At 40.1% G+C, this 18,121-nt stretch overlaps 1 long non-coding RNA gene across 1 annotated transcript; it reads left to right on the plus strand.

The window, feature by feature from the left end:
* The first annotated feature begins 1,283 nt into the window (after positions 1 to 1,283).
* LOC133953444 (uncharacterized) lies at positions 1,284 to 3,621 on the plus strand. Its single transcript, XR_009920692.1, has 2 exons — positions 1,284 to 1,687; positions 3,087 to 3,621. It is a non-coding gene; the product is annotated as an uncharacterized LOC133953444 (long non-coding RNA).
* Positions 3,622 to 18,121: the final 14,500 nt, after the last annotated feature.

An 18,121-nucleotide genomic window follows, 5' to 3' on the forward strand; every position in this document is an offset into this window, starting at 1 on the left:
CAGATGATAGACTTTGTTTTTGCTCTATGTGAAAATCCTTCATTGCTCAAACACCAAGTCCAATAGAATTCATCACCAGGTGTGGCTGCAGAATGCGCTGTTGATCATTTAAAGTTGCATTGCTTCTTCATATTTACAGAGATAATTAAGGCTTCTTTTAAATAATTTGAGAGATCAGGAGTTATTGTTTTTGACTGATTTTACTATTAATAATTGTAATGTTTATGTAATTAGTTACTGTTCTATACAAAATACTTTATATTTTATACAATACATCCTACACTTTAAGATGAGCCCCCTGCTCAACAACAGTAAAATCCTGCAAGTGTAATAATAATAATCAGATGATATATGATATAATAGCAATGCTTTGTTACTATTTTTCTGCTGTAACATTATCAGATTGTAGAGCATAGCAATAGAAACCGATTTGTCATCATGTTCGACCTGAAGTACGAGTGGAGGAGAGAACAGGCAACACTTATTATTGCTGTACAATCAAAAGATAATGTTAGCTTAGCATTAGTTGGCTAACATTTTGACATGAGCGGGTATTTACTGTTCTTTGTGCAACTGGAAATGTGGAACGGAGCAGTGGTTCAGTGGTTGAACTGTTGGCTGACACAGCAGAGGTCTGTGGTCTGACACCTGAGTCCGTCTCTCTGCTCCCCCATCCCGCACTTCACACAATGTAAAGTTGATCAATGTTATTCAGACCTAAGTGTTGACTGTGACTTTCAGTATAGAGGGAATAAATGGATCACAAGGAGTCTGTTTCATGTTTTCTGACAGAGTTGAAGCATAAGCAGCATTACACTAATAATATACCAAAATATACCTTACCAGACAGTCATGTAGCTCAAGACCTACCTTTCAATTTCAATAATGGGTAGGTGGAAACAAAACTAGTGAACTTGTCTAATTTGTAGAACAGTGAAACTGCCCTTAAATTCTCTGTCTGCCTGTCTGCCTACCTGCCAACCTGCCTGTCTGTCTGTCTGTATCTCTCTCCCTATCGCTCTTCATTCCACGTGACAAACGTCAGTAAACAGCTGGACAAGGCTTTGAAATCTTTTTAAGTTTTTTGTTTGTTTATTTTTTAGGAAACGTCGGACCATTGGCGACGTAACGTTTTCAGCGGCGCTAATGTTGTGGTTCACTAAACAACGTCGGGGGATTGCACAAACACCTGTTTGTCTGATGTGGCGGGTCAGAGAAGAAGTGGCTGCAGCCGTTTGGCGCTCATCTGCACGAGGAAGAGGAGGAAGAGCAGTGAGGTGCGCGGTGGGCTGTGAGCGCCGCGGAGCATGTCAGGGCGAAATTCTCACAAGAACACAAATAAATGCCCCGTCAGATATAAAAACACGTTAGGGGGGAATTGATGACAGAGAGAGTAATTTTTATTCTTAAATATAGATGAATGAAGAAAAAATTGGTCTCCAGCAGAAGGGGCACTTTTTTCATCCAGGGCAAAAGGGCCAGTGCTTGAGCACAACGAGGGGTCTATCTGTGCACGTGCCTGTTCATCGTGCAGCTTCCTCCTCTCCCTCTGCTTCTAGGGTCTTGTCAGTATTTCATGTCAGGGCTTCCACCAGAGGATGCTGTCTGCCTCCTCATCACGTACGGCCCAGTTTTGCCATACTGGGAATCGCCTCTGTTTTGGTTGGGGCTGTCGCTGCCTCCACAGGTGGGAGTTAGCTTAGAGATGACAGACCTTAAATACAGGCACATTGTGGCCTAAGCTATTTGTGTTTATTGATTGATAGTTGCAGGGCCGGCCCTAGCACATTTGGCGCTCTAGGCAAGCTTCACTCCTGGCGCCCCCCCACACGAAAACTTATTATAAAATTATTTCTTTCTTCGTCGAAGTTGCTTGGACACACACACTCTAACCATAAGCCTCAATGTGCTAGCATGTTCTGACAACACCAAGGAGGTTCGTACCTCAATTTTTGCCTCATTTTACCCTAATGTTAGATCAATTTTTGTAATGTCAAAGTATTGGTTGGAGATATATGTTATGGGTCCCAAAATTGATACCACAGCAACAAAGTATATCTGTAGAATACAGCATGAATGCAGCAGCAGTAACGACACGGAGCATTCAGTTCCACATCCAGACTGCATCTTATTCAAATTAAACACAATTTCAAGTACAAGCATTTCTTTGAGTGTAACTGCATTTTTAAGTGCATAATACATACATTCAATTATTATGGTGCCTCTTTCCTCCAAACATCTTAATATACATCATCACTCATAAAGAAATATAAACATTTACAATATAGACCTATTGAACATTAGCTTATAACTGGTCTTTAGAAGGCAAAATAACAATTCATGAATTACAGAGTCTGTGTGTGTCGGAGCTGAACTACACACTGTAAAGTAAACAATATACTATCGCGACCCGCCTGCAAGACGACGTGCAGGTAAAATAAACACCTATACAGGCGAATGTAGCCCCGCCCACCTAGTGCGCGAGTGTCTCTCCTCACTGCCCAGCGGAGTTTCTAAGTTTTACCAGTCAACACGTCTCAATGACACCCGTGGTGATCAAGCGAGGCTTTAGGAGCTAACGTAGGTGACTCTCACCCACTACTGCCCTGTAGAATACAGGATGGAAGCAGCAGCAGGAACGACACGGAGCATTCAGTTCCTCATCCAGACTGCATCTGACAGTACGGGGTGCAACTGCTCCGTGTCATTTACTGATTTCTCTAATGAAACTACTTAAATTACTGTCAGAGTAATTAAATACAATATTTTTGGCCATACCACATAGAGATGGCGCAGTTTTTGGCGCCCCCCTCTGAGTGGCGCCCTAGGCAACCGCCTATGTCGCCTGTAGGAAAGACCGGCCCTGGATAGTTGTCTTCCTTCTCCTACATATGGCCTCTGTACATTACAAACAGTTCATTTGAACAATAGTAAGCGTAACATCCTTCCTACTTGGGTTTTTTACATTAGCTGCAAAAATCTGATTTCCAGTTGAGAAATCGCTGATGATTCTGTGTTTGTTCTGGACTTGTTGTATATATTTTTTGCTCTCTCTCCCCCTTCACTTGCAGTTCTTTCTCCTGCAGGGCAAGTGAGTGGCAGGAGATGTGGATGGCTTCTCCCTTCTGCAGCAGACAAGGCACACCTGCTCTCACTCAAGGCATCAACCTCCCAATAAAAGCCTGGTCTTGACTTCCCTACTCTGCCCAGATAATGCCGTCTAGTTCGGTGTTGATATCTTTTGGTAGAACCTCGCCATTGTTTTTTCTCCCTTTAACTCAGGTTATCCTGTGCCTTGCTGTTGCCTTCACTGTGTGTTCAGTGCTGGGTTTTTTCCTACCATGTGCTCTGCACTCGTGCTGTCCTTGGGATCCAGCCAGCCTGCTCTCTGCCTCCACTACCTTCTCTTTTTTGCTTCTTTTTGAGCAATAATGTGATTTATTTATCTACGCCTGCATTCAGTCTCTGCTGTGGGGTCCGAACTAAATCAAGACATCACAACACCTAATTCCTGGGATTTCTCTGTGCATATTGTTTGATAAATCACCCTCAAATATTTATTATAACAAAATCACTCACAGACAGTATGTTCAATATTAAACAGAGGTAATTATCAAATAACTTTTATCTGGTACTTTTATCTTTTTATGTTGTCCTTCTGTCTTACTGAACTTTATAAAAATTAAAATCTCATGATTATAGAAGATGAGATTAGATCAGAATATACAGTCAAATGTTTTTTTAAGCTTATAAGCAAAAACAGTTTGACCAGTTGTTATTATTAGTACTGACTATCACCATATTGTACATGTGAATGTGCCTGTATAAGGATTTCCATCGTAGTAGTTCAGTTAGACAACTCTGGCTCAAATTCTATTGAAGCAGTCAAACTTGTTTAGGCTTCAACTTAATCACCCCCCCCCCCCCCCCCCCCCCCCCCCCCCCCCCCGTCCGTCGGAGCCTACAGGTGGATGCTGGGGGGGGGAGGGGCTGAAGCAACTGGTAGCAATACTGCAGCATCAGTGCTAGCAGAGGGGCTGATGGTAAATTTCTCTCTGCTTAAATAGACCACCTGCTAAGGTGTATGTGATGTATGTCAAATGATTGGAGTAGCGCAGCTTGAGTTGGCCGCCTGAACTAGCTCACAGGCGTCGCTCCATAAACACATATAATTAGGTAAATATTTAAGCTGTTTGTTGTACTCTATTTTAGTATAAAGTATTAATATTTAGGGGTTTGTATTGGCATTTTGTCACTAAACCTTCAGACTGTTGCTGTGCATCAGGACTAATATAGGTTTTTATTCTAAAATGTCATTTTGTCAAAAACTGTATTATTTTTGTCGTTGCTGTAAAGTAATAGTAGAGAAGGCATCAATAATCTTAGGGCTATGTAATATTTGTTGTACTCCCACCACATGATGGCAGTGAGCTAAATTTGCTCCAAAATTAGTGTAACATGAGCCTTGAAGGGTAGATAATGTTCAGCCTTGTACCACTGCTGGGCCTGTGATTTTAAACAGGCCCAATTCGTTTGACAAAACAACCCCAGCTGTAGATAAAAACTATGTACCTGCAGTAATAAACACTTCAGTGATGCCCCTTTGTTTTAGCTGGATAAACAGAATATTTTATATAAGCTTCACAGAGACTGACGTTTTTATTGCCATGTTTAGAGTTGACCTGTTGTTAGCATGGGGTTGTCCCCATATGCTTCTATCACAGATGGACGGGGTTGTGTAGACCCTAAAAAGGACAATAACTTAGGATATGGGTCAATCTATTTTGGAACATGAAGACTTTACAGATCTGCCTCGTAAATTTAGACGTGAATCCCTGACATAGATGTTTCATTGTGATGACAGTCACAGTCATGAAGGTCCCAACACTAACTATGATGCCACAGCTGTCAACCTAGGTTCTAATGTGTTTTGTGACTGCCCCTTGTTGAGGGGCACACACTGACTTTAAACCTGCTGGAGACAGCTGTTATACCTTTGAGAAAAAGGTTAAAACATGATCTGATGCTGTCTATTTTAACAGCCCTGTGGATACACATGCGACCTTAGACCTAGTTAGTGCTATGCCATAACCAAAGTTAAAAGGTACTTTATCCCATTGCCTGCAGTTGACAATATTATTCTAGAGCCTTGCACATGTCAAAGTATCCACACTTAAATCATTCTGTGTTTTTAGAAGATGTGTGCTGGATTTGATTCCTCTTTTTGTTTCCTGTTTATCATATTGTATAAAAACCGTCCTTTTTAACTTCTCGTGCTGGGACTCTGAGCCATGTTGCTGGCTGTGTAGCCCTGTGCAGAGCTAATAGTTGAAACTAATAGTTGAAACTCTAAAGCAACTCCGGTCTGAGAAACTCATTATTTAAAATCTCATGATAAATTTCCACAACATAATCATCATAGCTATAGCATGTGATTATTAAGTAATTAGAGCTAAAAAAATAAATAACAGCTGAGACTGAGGGGAAAGGTCTTTTCCTTAGTATGTTAAGTGCCTAAATATATTTCACGTTTTGATTTGGTGCTGTACAAATGAAATTGAATAGAATATAGCATTTGATCCTAAAAAAAGTAAGGTGACTTCAGGTAATATTGGACATTTATTGCAATTTTCTATTGTGCGACTTATTCCGTTATCTGTTTTACCCATTCGATCAACATATTATAACTTTCTGTAGTTATTGAGATGTTTTCTAACAACACCAGGATAAATAATCGAGATATCATACTCAAAGGAGACATGACACAGCCTTTAGTGTTCTTCTCCAAAAACAATAATTCCTCATGAGATTGATACTGTGGGACACTTGTATTAGGCTTTAAATGCCTAAGTCACCATGCTTTATACATGTCAAGCTCAATATTACAGATTTTTCACAAGCATTGTGGAAAATGTATAAGAAAATGTATATTATTCATAGAAATGTTATTAATTCCAATGATGAGAACCCTGGCAGAAATATAGAAACTATACAATTTATGAAGTCATTCTATTATAAATTCCTGTGAGCCTTCGTGTCACATGACCAGCTCCAATCGTCACACACCTTCACTTCTATACATAATTGGCTTTCAACCAAGCTTCATGAACTGACAAATAAAACATTTCATTCACTATTTCTCAATGACTCATTATCAAGAGCTGGCTTTCATTCAATTGTTTATTGGCATATAATTTACTGTATTCCCCTGTTGTGTCTCCCTTAAACCTGGATGACATTAACAGATGACCCATTGTTTTATTGGAACAACAGGAGCCCGGCAAAATAAATATCCTTTTACTGGGGGCAACTATAACTTGGCTGATAAATAAATCAATAAAATCAATTAACCTAAACATTGTCAACACAGGTGAATGAAAATTATCTAATTGGAAAAAATAGACTAATTTATTTAATGATGAATTATTTCTGGGTGACTCCTTGATTTGTGATTTTATCAGATGCAATTATTCATGATAAAATCTAGGAATGCTCTTATCCCACGTCCATCTGTGTATCAGACCCACCCTGATACTGTGAATTTGAGGTGTGGATGGACAAGTTTGACCAAAAACATGATGAGGGAGTTCTCCTATCTGTCCAACGAGCTGTTCTGGCACAGTAAGTTCCGGAGCTTCACATGTCACATGTCTGTCAAGACAACAGGTACTAGAATTTTTTCCTGGATTCATCAGATGCATGTAAGTAAAATGTCTTTTATATTTTTTTTTGGTTGTTATTATAATGTCTAGAGCATGTACATATGTAGTTAGTGGGGAATAGGTGCATCAAATTTCTTTTAGAGCTAATTATATAATTTTTGCAATTATACAACACTGGGTGAATGTGGTAGTCAAAATAGCTGGCTTGTTGCAGTGGGCTCAAACAGGTTGTGTTCCCTCCACTACACCACTGTCTGAAACAGAGTATTTTCTTTATACATGGATAGTTTACATTCTACCCTTGTGTTGTGTTCTGGTCAAATTTGACTGATTTAAAAGTTTTATCTCTAAAAAATGTAGTTAATTTGATCAGCCTGACCTAAAATTCCATGACTTTGTCCATGGAACAATTCAGTTCTGGGGACAGGAATGTTCCTGAATGTGGGGTGTGGATTTTTCATAAGCATTGTGGAAAATGTATAAGAAAATGTATATTATTCATAGAAATGTTAATTCCAATGTGATGAGAACCCTGGCAGAAATATAGAAACTATACAAATTATGAAGTCATTCTAAGGTTTATTAAACAGTTTATTCATTCCGTTATTCTATTTGGGCTACTCAGTTAAACAAAAGAGTCTTTGTAGGTGAGAGACACCTCATCTTCTTCTCCACATTTGGTGAAACCAACGGCTGCAGACCTCAGGACAGAAAAATATATGCTTTTGGGATCATCTCTGTCAAACTGATTATGTGGTACTTAGTTAACCAGATGTCTGTGCCTTATTAGATTGGGTCTTATCGCATGTTTAACCTAGACACATTCTATTTTTGCATAATTTGTTAAGGAACCACATAGCCCTTGTAGTTGACACAGTATATATCTCTTTAATCTGTGACTTGTCCAAACTAAAATGGTAAAATATATACGTTTAACCATGAGCTTCAGAAGTTCTTGGCATTCCATTGTAACCTGTAGAGTTTATTTAAATGTTTCACATCCTATTTATCCATGACAATCTGCTCTCTTACAATACTAACAAATTTAGAATCTCATGTGTTCAATGTGCAGTTTTGTTTCTGTGTAGTTTTACATATATGGTAGGGAATCGATTATTATTGTGTCCATAAATCTATTTAAAGATTTTGCAAGTTCCTAGAGGCTTTCTCATAGAAAAAAGGTTATGTTGTATTCTGATGTAAGAGAGGAAACAAACTGTCCAGACACTGCACACACACACTCACGAGAGACGTCATGGAAAAACACTCCACTGTGAGTGTTTTACTCTCTCTTGTAGCATGGCAGAGTGAGCCAGCTGGTTCTGTGTAATCACCATAGACAACGCTGCTGCTGCTGCAGCTATTATAAATTCCTGTGAGCCTTCGTGTCACATGACCAGCTCCAATCGTCACACACCTTCACTTCTATACATAATTGGCTTTCAACCAAGCTTCATGAACTGACAAATAAAACATTTCATTCACTATTTCTCCATCTGTGTATCAGACCCACCCTGATACTGTGAATTTGCGGTGTGGATGGACAAGTTTGAACAAGAACATGATGAGGGAGTTCTCCTATCTGTCCAACTAGCTGTTCTGGCACAGTATGTTCAGGAGCTTCACATGTCACATGTCTGTCAAGAAAACAGGTACTAGAATTTTTTCCTGATAGTAAAGAAAATAGCTTGAGGACAGTGTATGAGACGACAGATAGAGAGGGAGTGGGTGACATTTTTGACATACCTTCAACATACTTTTTCCGTGTGTGCATGTCGGACCTGATCATCTCATTTTTTTTAACCAACGCTGAAAACGCACACTGCTAAAAGAGTCCTTTGGAGCAGTACAGCTGCATTATATTGATATTTATTTATCCACACAAACTCAAGTAAATAAAGGGCCTTTATGGAGATGATTGCCATGGAGGGTGCTGCAACCAAGCTTTCACAACTGAACAATGAGGGACATTGAACATAGAAAGGACATTGTGCATTTAATACCTATTCTCCTCATTATCCTCAAACATACACTACTCCTGCAGCAACAATGTTACAAATTATTATGGTATAAAGCAATGTTGTTGGTTTAACTTGCCCTTAAGACTCTAATCTAACCAATCAACACACAACCCATCTGTTGTTTTAAAGACCCTATAAAATGTTGGTGCAGATTCCGGATTTTTTCCCAACTTTCAACATTGTGAGATATGGCATTATTCAACTTTCTTGTTGTTTTCTCCGATAATAATTCATGCATCTTGATGCAAAACATCAGGCATATTAAGGGACTTATAAGTATGTGGAACTCTGTGCAGATCCAAATAAAAATAGATTAAAATCTGGTTTCATGAGGGAACAGTTTGTTAATTGTTTTTTACTTTATTCTGTATGTATGTTTGTCTTATGTGAGTGAACAATAGTGTCACTTGTTTTCTATTTGTTGAAAAAAACTGTTTCAGTATCCTGTGTTCCAAATAGCTAATGTTGAAGCACCAATGATCATCATGTCTGATTAAGAGTTATCTATGACTTATCACAGTTGTTTATGTCTTAGTGTTGTTAGTGAGGCACTAATTTATAAAGATAAATTTAAAGAAAAGTACTGACAGAACAGGGGCACTTTAGAATTCAGCTGGCTCATTAACCCCCTGGTTGAGTGTGACCTGCTCACCGGCCTAATCACCTAATCTCCGACCTTCACATTTTAAATGTGAAATTACAACAGAGCCAGATTTTCAATGCTATTTTTCATCCAAAAGACCTACGCCACATTTGCCTTTTCAGGTGGACACCAACCTCTGGAGAAATAATCAGTAGCCTGGCCTCCACTTTAGTCAAAACCTTTACAGTTTTGGGTTTTCCTCCACTTCAGTAATGTGAAACAGTTTTACATTTGCTCCCCTCTAGGCTACTAAAATGATATATCAGTAAAATTTGCGCATTTCCCATTAATTCAGGATGTTTCCTAGCAATGGAAATGATCAGAACATCTGCAGGACAAAGGACAGTGAAAATATGATTGTTTTAAAAAAAGTGGTCTTGTGTCTCATTTTACCCCAACTACGGAGTAAAGTGAGACAGGCCAGAGAAATCAAGGGGGTAAAGTGATCCACTTACATTTTCCACTTTAAAACTACCTTAACAACATTGTGTAATAGTTCAAATCCTGCACATTGTTTCTCTGTCCATTTGGCAGGGACAGGGATATTGCTTTTGTCTTCCTGGTGTGTAGTTTCTTGGCATGATGGCTTTTCTACAATGTTTATGACATTGAAAATAAACATATGTAATGTAATATTACATTAAAATGTGTTTAAGACCAAACTTAACTTGTGCTTCATGTCTCACTTTACCCAACAGCATTTGTCTCACTTTACCCCACAGCAATTCAGGCTAATCTGCAGCTAGCATCAATCACATGGTTTTATATGTTGGAAGTTCATCAACAATATGATATAAGTTTTTCTACCTGATTCAATTTGTTTTGACACAACAGTTGATTAAGTTCAAAGCAAGAAAATGTACTTTAACATGCAAAAAACACATTTTTGTGAAAAAATATAATTACCACAGCACCAGCACCAAGTTCTCCTTTGTGGCAAGGGGGGAATGGGAGGGGCTTTAAAACATAATCGTCACATGACCACAAATGTCTACCGTTGCCTAGATACAGGGGGTGTCTCACATTACCCGATGTCTCACATTACCCCGCTCTTCCCTGTTGAGTGGCAATATACAATACAATAACACAAAGCATGGATTTAATCAATTACATTGCTTTGTTTAAAAAGGAAATACATATGCTTTATTCAATTTCTCTCAGTCAGCCAGGTTATTTCAAACATTTCTTTTTTACAGTGTATGTCCCATTGCCAGACACACAGACACAGCCACAGACAGCTAGCACTGTCTCGTTTCCTCTAGGTGGTGAGGCAAGCTGCAAGTTGTGTGCAGTTGCCCCTTGAACGCCCTCGAGAGAAAGTATGATTGAATTATGTGATACCTCTATTATTAGCATTTGGGAATGTGGTAGAAAATTTGTGACGTGTTCCTCACAGGGTTCAATTGGTAACTGAGTGACCAAGATAGTTGCTGATAAGTTTATTCTTCTGCATTGGTATATGGATTCTAATGAACTATGTTCAGTTGTTCAAGTCTGTGGGTTAGCTGGCAATCTCTCAGGGTCAGAGGAAATGCTGATAGTTGATGTGCGTCAGACATTAACAGACACCCTATCACTGAAGGGACAACAAGAAGAGAGTCTGAACTTTTTATAAATTAACAAAACCTTTCAAACGATTGCCGTGACTTATGTTAGCTATTTCTTTCTCCAGGTTGGTAAAAGTGCAGTTGAAAGAAACAGTATGAGACTTACAGCATTTGCAATAGTGTTTGTATTGTGACATTGCTACCAAAAAAATTTGTAGTAGAGTAATGTAGAGTAATACTGAAATGGCTCCAGAGCATTAAAACATGCCAAGAAAACTGCCTATCCCCAAAAGGGAGGTTTAGAAGTACTGCATATTATAAAACTTTCATAATTTTCTCTGAAAAGATTCTGAAAAGCGATGTGCTTAATGTAGACTTATGACATATTGATACATTGCTTGAACTTTAATAAAGATCCTTGAATGAGGCAGAGCTGAGAAGGATGACACAAGCTGATACATAGCTTATCTAGGGCAAAGGTAAAAATACAAGCGATAGAATAATAACATAATTAGCTCACTGGTCACATGCTCTGTTTTGACTAAATGTCCCTGGATTGTTTTATCTTCCCTTGAACGATATTGTGAGGTCAAGAATTGTGTTTTGACTCTTGCTCTTCTGAAAGTATTTTTCCTTGAATGGAAGTAGCAACCCCTCGGGATACTGCCTCCCAACCTTTTAACACAGGATTGTACACACACTCACTCCCTTTATGTCTATAATGTAAACTTCAACTTTCTCTCTTTTTATATCAGCCTCCTTCCTCTTTCTCCTTGCATTTAGATATGGATCTGTATAACAGTGTGTCTGTTCTTCTGAATTGCTGTTATGCAGATGTTTCTTTGAGAGTTCTGTATCCCCAGCTTCATTTCACACCTCATATATTTTTTCAGGTTTCTGCTGAGGTACTGGCAGAGGTAGTAGGAAGTCACACATGTGCAAATCACAAGCAAGTCTAAAGTTGTAAAAGCTGTAAGTCAAGCGAGACTATTAAGTCAACTCAAGTAAGTCATAAGTCAAGTTATACGAAATTCTAATTATTTACTCCAGTTTCATTATACAAATCAGTTACATATTTTACCATTTTTAGCTCTTAATAACAAGACAGTTTGGGAGGGCAGCATTTGATATTCTGCTGCTGTGGTTATGAGGTAATGTGCTGCAGTACACAGATCGTGTCAATTCAGGTTGGCAATGCTTGTGTGTTATTGGTAAGCTGGTATGCTGCTCTATCACAACTCAGTTAACGTTGCAATTTTCTTCTTATTAAAACACTAGTTTGTTCAAATGCAAACCCTGTGCTCTTTTAATTACTTGGGACTTAAAAAGTCTCTGAAGTCTGAGTCTCTCAAGTTATGTGATATACAGTGAGTCCCCCACCTCTGGTCATTGGCTCTTGGAGGTTGGGATGTTTTAGATTATTGATACAAAGATTTTAGTTTTTACAGTAGAATTTTGATGATTTGAGTGGATGTATTTTGAGTAAAATATGATTTATCAAACTTAATATAAACAAAATGTTTTGAGTAAGAGCAGTAATGGGATTTCTTGGGAATTTGACAGCAGACTGGGCTTGGAGGAAATGATGATAACATGTTGTTGAAAAGTAATGACACCAAGATCTTACACATTCTAAGGCATTCTCTGCTTTCATATTTATAGAGGTGCGAAATCACAGCAGTAAGCTGAATCTCCCCCTCAGGAAGTACAGCGATAAGTTTAGTGATCCCTCTCTTTTCTTGAGCAGATTGATCATGTCAAAATGTTTGTTTTTTTCAGTGCTCTGGTTTATTTAAAAGAACTGAACCTGCAAAGCTGACAACATTTCCAATCAGCCAGTTGAATTAAGTGTTTAATCACAAGTAAACAAACATGGACGTTACACCGGGTAGAAGGGCATGAACTCAGCAGCACGTTCGGTTTCTGCTCCTTTGTGAGAGGAGGAACAGGAGGAGCAGTGCCAGAGCGTAGCAATTGCTGGAGAACACCAGAATTTGCAGTTCCTCCACAGGGCAGGCGCCCAACTCTCTTCACAGATGAGAGCTGGGGAGGCATATCCTTGGAGGGTAGCACAGATCTCAATGTCATAGCCAGCAGTTCCTTGACTGCCATTAGGTACCAGGATAAAGTCCTCAGAGCGGTTTTCAGACCTTATGCAGTTTCTGGATTACAAAGGCACTGACGTGATCCTCACATTCCCCTGACCTAAATCCAATTGAGCTGAACAGACAGGAGCTAAATTATGCCCTGATCTGGGTCTAGGAGGGGATCCCCCAGGACACCATCCACCGACTCATCAGGAGGCGTTGCTGGGAGTGCATAGAGGCAAGCTGCGGACATATACACTACGGCAGGGGTCACTAACAGGCATAACACAGTCCGCGTCCGTACCCAGAAGCCGTCCTGTACAGACTGGACCTACAATCAAAACAGAAGGTTATGATTTGAAACCTGACTGGGGGCTTCTATTTGTAATTGGCGCAGTTTTTGTAGTCTTTACGGTACTTTACTTTAAGTTTGTCCCTTCACGAATACTGTTATGCCCCCTTTTGTGGTGCATGCTCACCTTGTTGAAATCCTACAGGAGATTCTGAAGAAGCCCTCCAAAGGTTTTCACAGAGAACTTATGAGGCAGCATGAAGGACATTACAGATCAGCTGACAGTTAAATCAAGAAGTGCACCAAAATGCTTTAAAGCTAGACCTGTCCTATATGCTATCAAACCCAAGGTAGAGGCAGAATTAAACAGATTAGTGCAGTGTGGTGTATTGGAACCAGTCCCCAGCTCTTTTCCCAAGTGCAATGGACCAGATTCTGAGTGGGCTACCAGGGGTCCAGTGTTACCTGGATGATCTGCTTATAACGGGACCAGATGAGCACTCACACTTAAAGAACCTGGATGTAACACTACAAAGACTGGAGGAGTATGGTCTGCGAGTCCGGAAAGACAAATGTGAGTTTTTTAAGGTTTCTGTCGAGTACCTGGGGCCCGTAATCGACAGTACTAGACCCCACGAGGGACCATCAAAAGTGAGGGCTATTGTGGATGCTCCATCCCCTAAGAATGTGAGTTAGTTGAGGTCATTCCTTGGCTTGTTGACATACTATGCAAAGTTAAAATCAAGACGAATGAATGTGACACAGCTTTTAAAGAAGTGAAGATAGCGCTCTCTCAATCTGAGGCCCAAAATTCACTCTGACCCCACATATCCAATTCAGCTGGTATGTGACGCCTCACCTTATGGTGTGGGTGCAGTAGTGTCAGACATTATGTCATCAGGGAAAGGGAGACCAATTGCCTTTGCATTGAGGACACTGAGCAAAACAGAAGGTAATTAAGCACAGATTGAGCGTCAAGCACTGTCTATAGTGTTTGGAGTGAAGAAACTCCATAATGTTCTTTTCGTCTGGAAATTCACGCTACTGACAGACCATCGACCTCTCACCTCTATCTTTGGTCCTCATACCGGCATTCCGTCGCTTGAAGCCAGTCGTATGCAGCGTTGGCCTTGTATGACAAGTATGACATCACGTATAGGAAGTCGGACCAGCATGGGAATGCTGACGGGCTCTCAAGGCTCCTGCTACCTGTCGTGCACACTGAGTCGACATAGGCAGAGATTTTCTATTTCAAGGATGTGGCTGCTGCTCCTATAACCTTGACTCATGTGAGGAGGCACACACACTAACCCGGTCATTTCTGAGGTTATGGACATAGTCACTAGGTAAAGGAAAGGAGAGGTGACACCGAGTTTGAAGCCTTACCTGGTAAGAAAAAATAAGCTTTCAGTCCAGTCTGGATGCCTATTATGGGGCTATTGTGTCATTATTCCACCGCCACTAAGAGAGAAAGTACTGGACGAGCTCCAGTCTTGACACTGTGGTGTGGTGCAAATGAAAGAAATCGCACGCATTTTTTTCTGGTTGCCAGGTCTGGATGCAGCTATAGAGGGGAAAGCAAAGTCATGCTCTGCCTGCCAGAAAGTAAGAAGCCTCCCACAGCTGGCTCTATTACATCCATGGTTCTGGCCTGAAGAACCATGGCAGAGTCCACATAGACTTTGCTGATACACTAGAGAACTGCATGTTCCTTAGTTGCAGTCAACGCCCATAGCAAATGGCATGAGGTTGCTGTCAGGAAGAGCACCCCCACAGAGAGAACAATCGAAGAGCTAAGGTCTATCCTTAGCCGTTTTGGTCTTCCACAACAGCTTGTTGGTGATAACGGTCCGCAGCTGATGAAGTGGATGCTTGCTATAGTTGTTGCAAAAACAGGCCCTGTGTCATACACATAATCACCTCATCTGCAGAAGACACATCGATCAACTGCTCCACACTTCCCATGTTGACTCACCTGAGCCACCATCCCTTGTTCCAGAGCAGGAGGCCTACCAGCAACAGTTTCGATCCCCAGAAGAACCCCTGACGCAACCTTCAGGACTGGACACTGTTACGGGCACACTTAGCCCTGATCCGGTGCCCACCTGAGGCCTCACTTCTCCCAGACCAGAAGTCATACAGTCCTCAACAAGAGACAATGTGACTGACTTGTCTACAGGTCGTACCTACCCCAGAAGAGACAGTCGGCCTCCTGATAGACTGACATTGTAGAGTAGAGACTAACCCTTGACATTGGGGCAGAATAATCCCCAGGGTTTAGTCCGGGAATTGAGGTAGTCTACCCTCTTTCCCTAATTTAGGCAAATTTCTATAGCCAAAAAAAGTTTGTTGAAAGTTCATTATAGAAGTAAGAAATACAGTAAATAACATTATGAAGTATGGAAAAGAAAGACAAAAAAAGCTGTGTTTCATGCAGAGACATTTCAGAGAAGATACTGTATGGTAAAATGTTTATTTTTGTTAAAGGAGCATCAAATGTAAAAGGGGAGGGATATGTTGTGTATTGACAGCCTAAGTTTGGCCCTTCATGAATACTGTTATGCCCACTTTTGTGTTACGTGCTTACGTTGTAATACATAAACATGTATTCTCCCATGTACTCATTATTGGCAATAGTACCTGATTATTGGCGATAGTACGTGATAATGAGTACTGAGTGCAACATGGATTGTCTTTGATCACACCTTCATAGGACTCATCATAGGATGGGGAATAGTCATGATCGCTTATGACATAATCATTATCAGATATGTCCATTTCATAGTCATTCATGTGTTTGCTTGGCATCTTCACCAACGTCAACCGGAGTGTAATAAGCTATTGTCTGCTCGATCCATAAACAGTGTCTTGGCCTGGTACATATTGATTCATCTCTTCTCATTGTCATTTTGAGTGGATGAGGCCTGATCGTTTATGGAAAAGTGCATCTACTACCTTTCGAAATGTATTTTGTTCAAATGATATTCTATTAAATAAAAGCACAAAAGTAAAGAGTATCCTTTGATCAGATAATTTCTAGCTGTCTGAAAAGACTTAACAGAAAGCCTATCACTTGTAACAGCCACAGATTCTTGAGCATTTCCACTCTCTGCTAAATGCTAGCTTTAATGGACTTAGCTATTTTGCTGACTAAAAAGAATAAAAAGACTGAATAACTATGCAATATTTATGGCCTAGCCTATATGAGGCTATAATAAACCTCATCACTTAGGGGACGAGCCCTGAATCGTGGAAATAACGCAGCAGCAGCTAGGTAGATTTTTGTTCCTCTTGATGCAGCCGCCATCTTAAAAGCTTGTAAAACGCCTTAGGTCACTCTTGCCTTAGGCCATAATTCTACAGGGGTAGAATCACATGATCTGTTCAACTGAGGATGTAGGCGACTATTAACTTTGTTTTTCGGTGTGGTTTTGAATCTAGCCCTTGATGGTTTGAGGATTTTGGTTTCCATTGACTGTTATGTCGTTTTGTTTTCAACAAATTAAACAACGACAATCAGTAAATCATTTTAATTTGAATAATTTGTTAATTTAGATCTGATGTGTGATTTAAGTGTTCCCAAAAGGTTTTGGAGCAGTGTAGGTTCTGTCTGGGTCCAGCTTTTAGTTTAGCTGCTATGAGGTCTACAATGTTGGGAGAGCACATGACACATTGAGCTTCTCTTTCCTCTTCGTCCTCATTATCACTTAAACATGTTTGGACATGTCAAAACATAAACTTAACACGAGTGACTAGTTTTTCAGCTTAGTCCGGTTTCTCCAGTCCCTGAGTCTCTGAGCGAAGACGCTGCCTTTTAAGTGTGAGGGCCAATCAGCTAACAGCTCTCACCGGTGCTGATTGATCCTCTGTGGTGCGGGTGCTCTCCCAGAGTCTTCACCGCCACACACATAAATCTTGCATCAATACTTGTAGGTGACTTAACTTCTTCCCCAGAGTCCTTATTGACAATTACTCCTCAATTGATTTATAATTGGTGATGCCTTGATCACCCTCAGACATTTTTATTATGTGTTAATACTTTAAACATTTACATACTTTCCTATTATATTACAAACCATTTATTTCTAATCAATGTTGAAAATACTGTCATTTTTGTATGTGTTCAGTTACAAGCGGCATCTATTGCACTTCTGTTAGTCCTTGGAGAGGCTCTCTCTGTGGTTTCTAGTTTATTTTCTTCCTGTTTCCTTATTGAGGGTTAAGGGCAGAGGATGTTGCATCTTGTCAAACTGTGTTTTATATGCCACGCGGCTCAGTTTTCACAGAATCTTGCCATAACAAAGATGCTTCCGTTGCTGGTGTTGACAAATACATGCTAGGCCTATCAGCTTTACTTGAAGTAGCAAATACCTCTGTTGTGCTCATAATGGCACTCATTGTATTTTTGTTGTGCTTTCAAGTTCTAGCACCATGGACATAAAAATGTTAATTATATCTTAGACATGTCAGTCAAGAGACAACCATGCTGGTGCCATGTTATGAGGAAAACATAGAGATGGCCGTGTTACAGTATACCTGCAGACTACATCCCTCCATTACTATGATGGCCAAGTCTGATTTAACGCCTCCAGCAATCGCTGTCCTCTCAATTGTCTCCCTCTCACTGGACGTACAGTGTCCGACACCACTGGTTTATACCAAACATGTTCTAAGGTCTGGTGGTCAAATAGAAAAATGTTGGTTGTATTAAACAACAGAAAACTCACATGTGCTGACTGGCTAAAAACCTATGTGAGAATTGTGTTACAGTGGCTTTCCTTTAGACCGGATACCTAGCCAGTTGTTGCTGTGCCCAGTCTTTCTACTCTCAGCCTCTGAAACGTCTTCAGGGTTGATTTAAGTTGTTTA

The sequence above is a fragment of the Platichthys flesus genome, chromosome 5 (assembly GCF_949316205.1).
Source record: "Platichthys flesus chromosome 5, fPlaFle2.1, whole genome shotgun sequence".
Classification (NCBI taxonomy): domain Eukaryota; kingdom Metazoa; phylum Chordata; class Actinopteri; order Pleuronectiformes; family Pleuronectidae; genus Platichthys; species Platichthys flesus.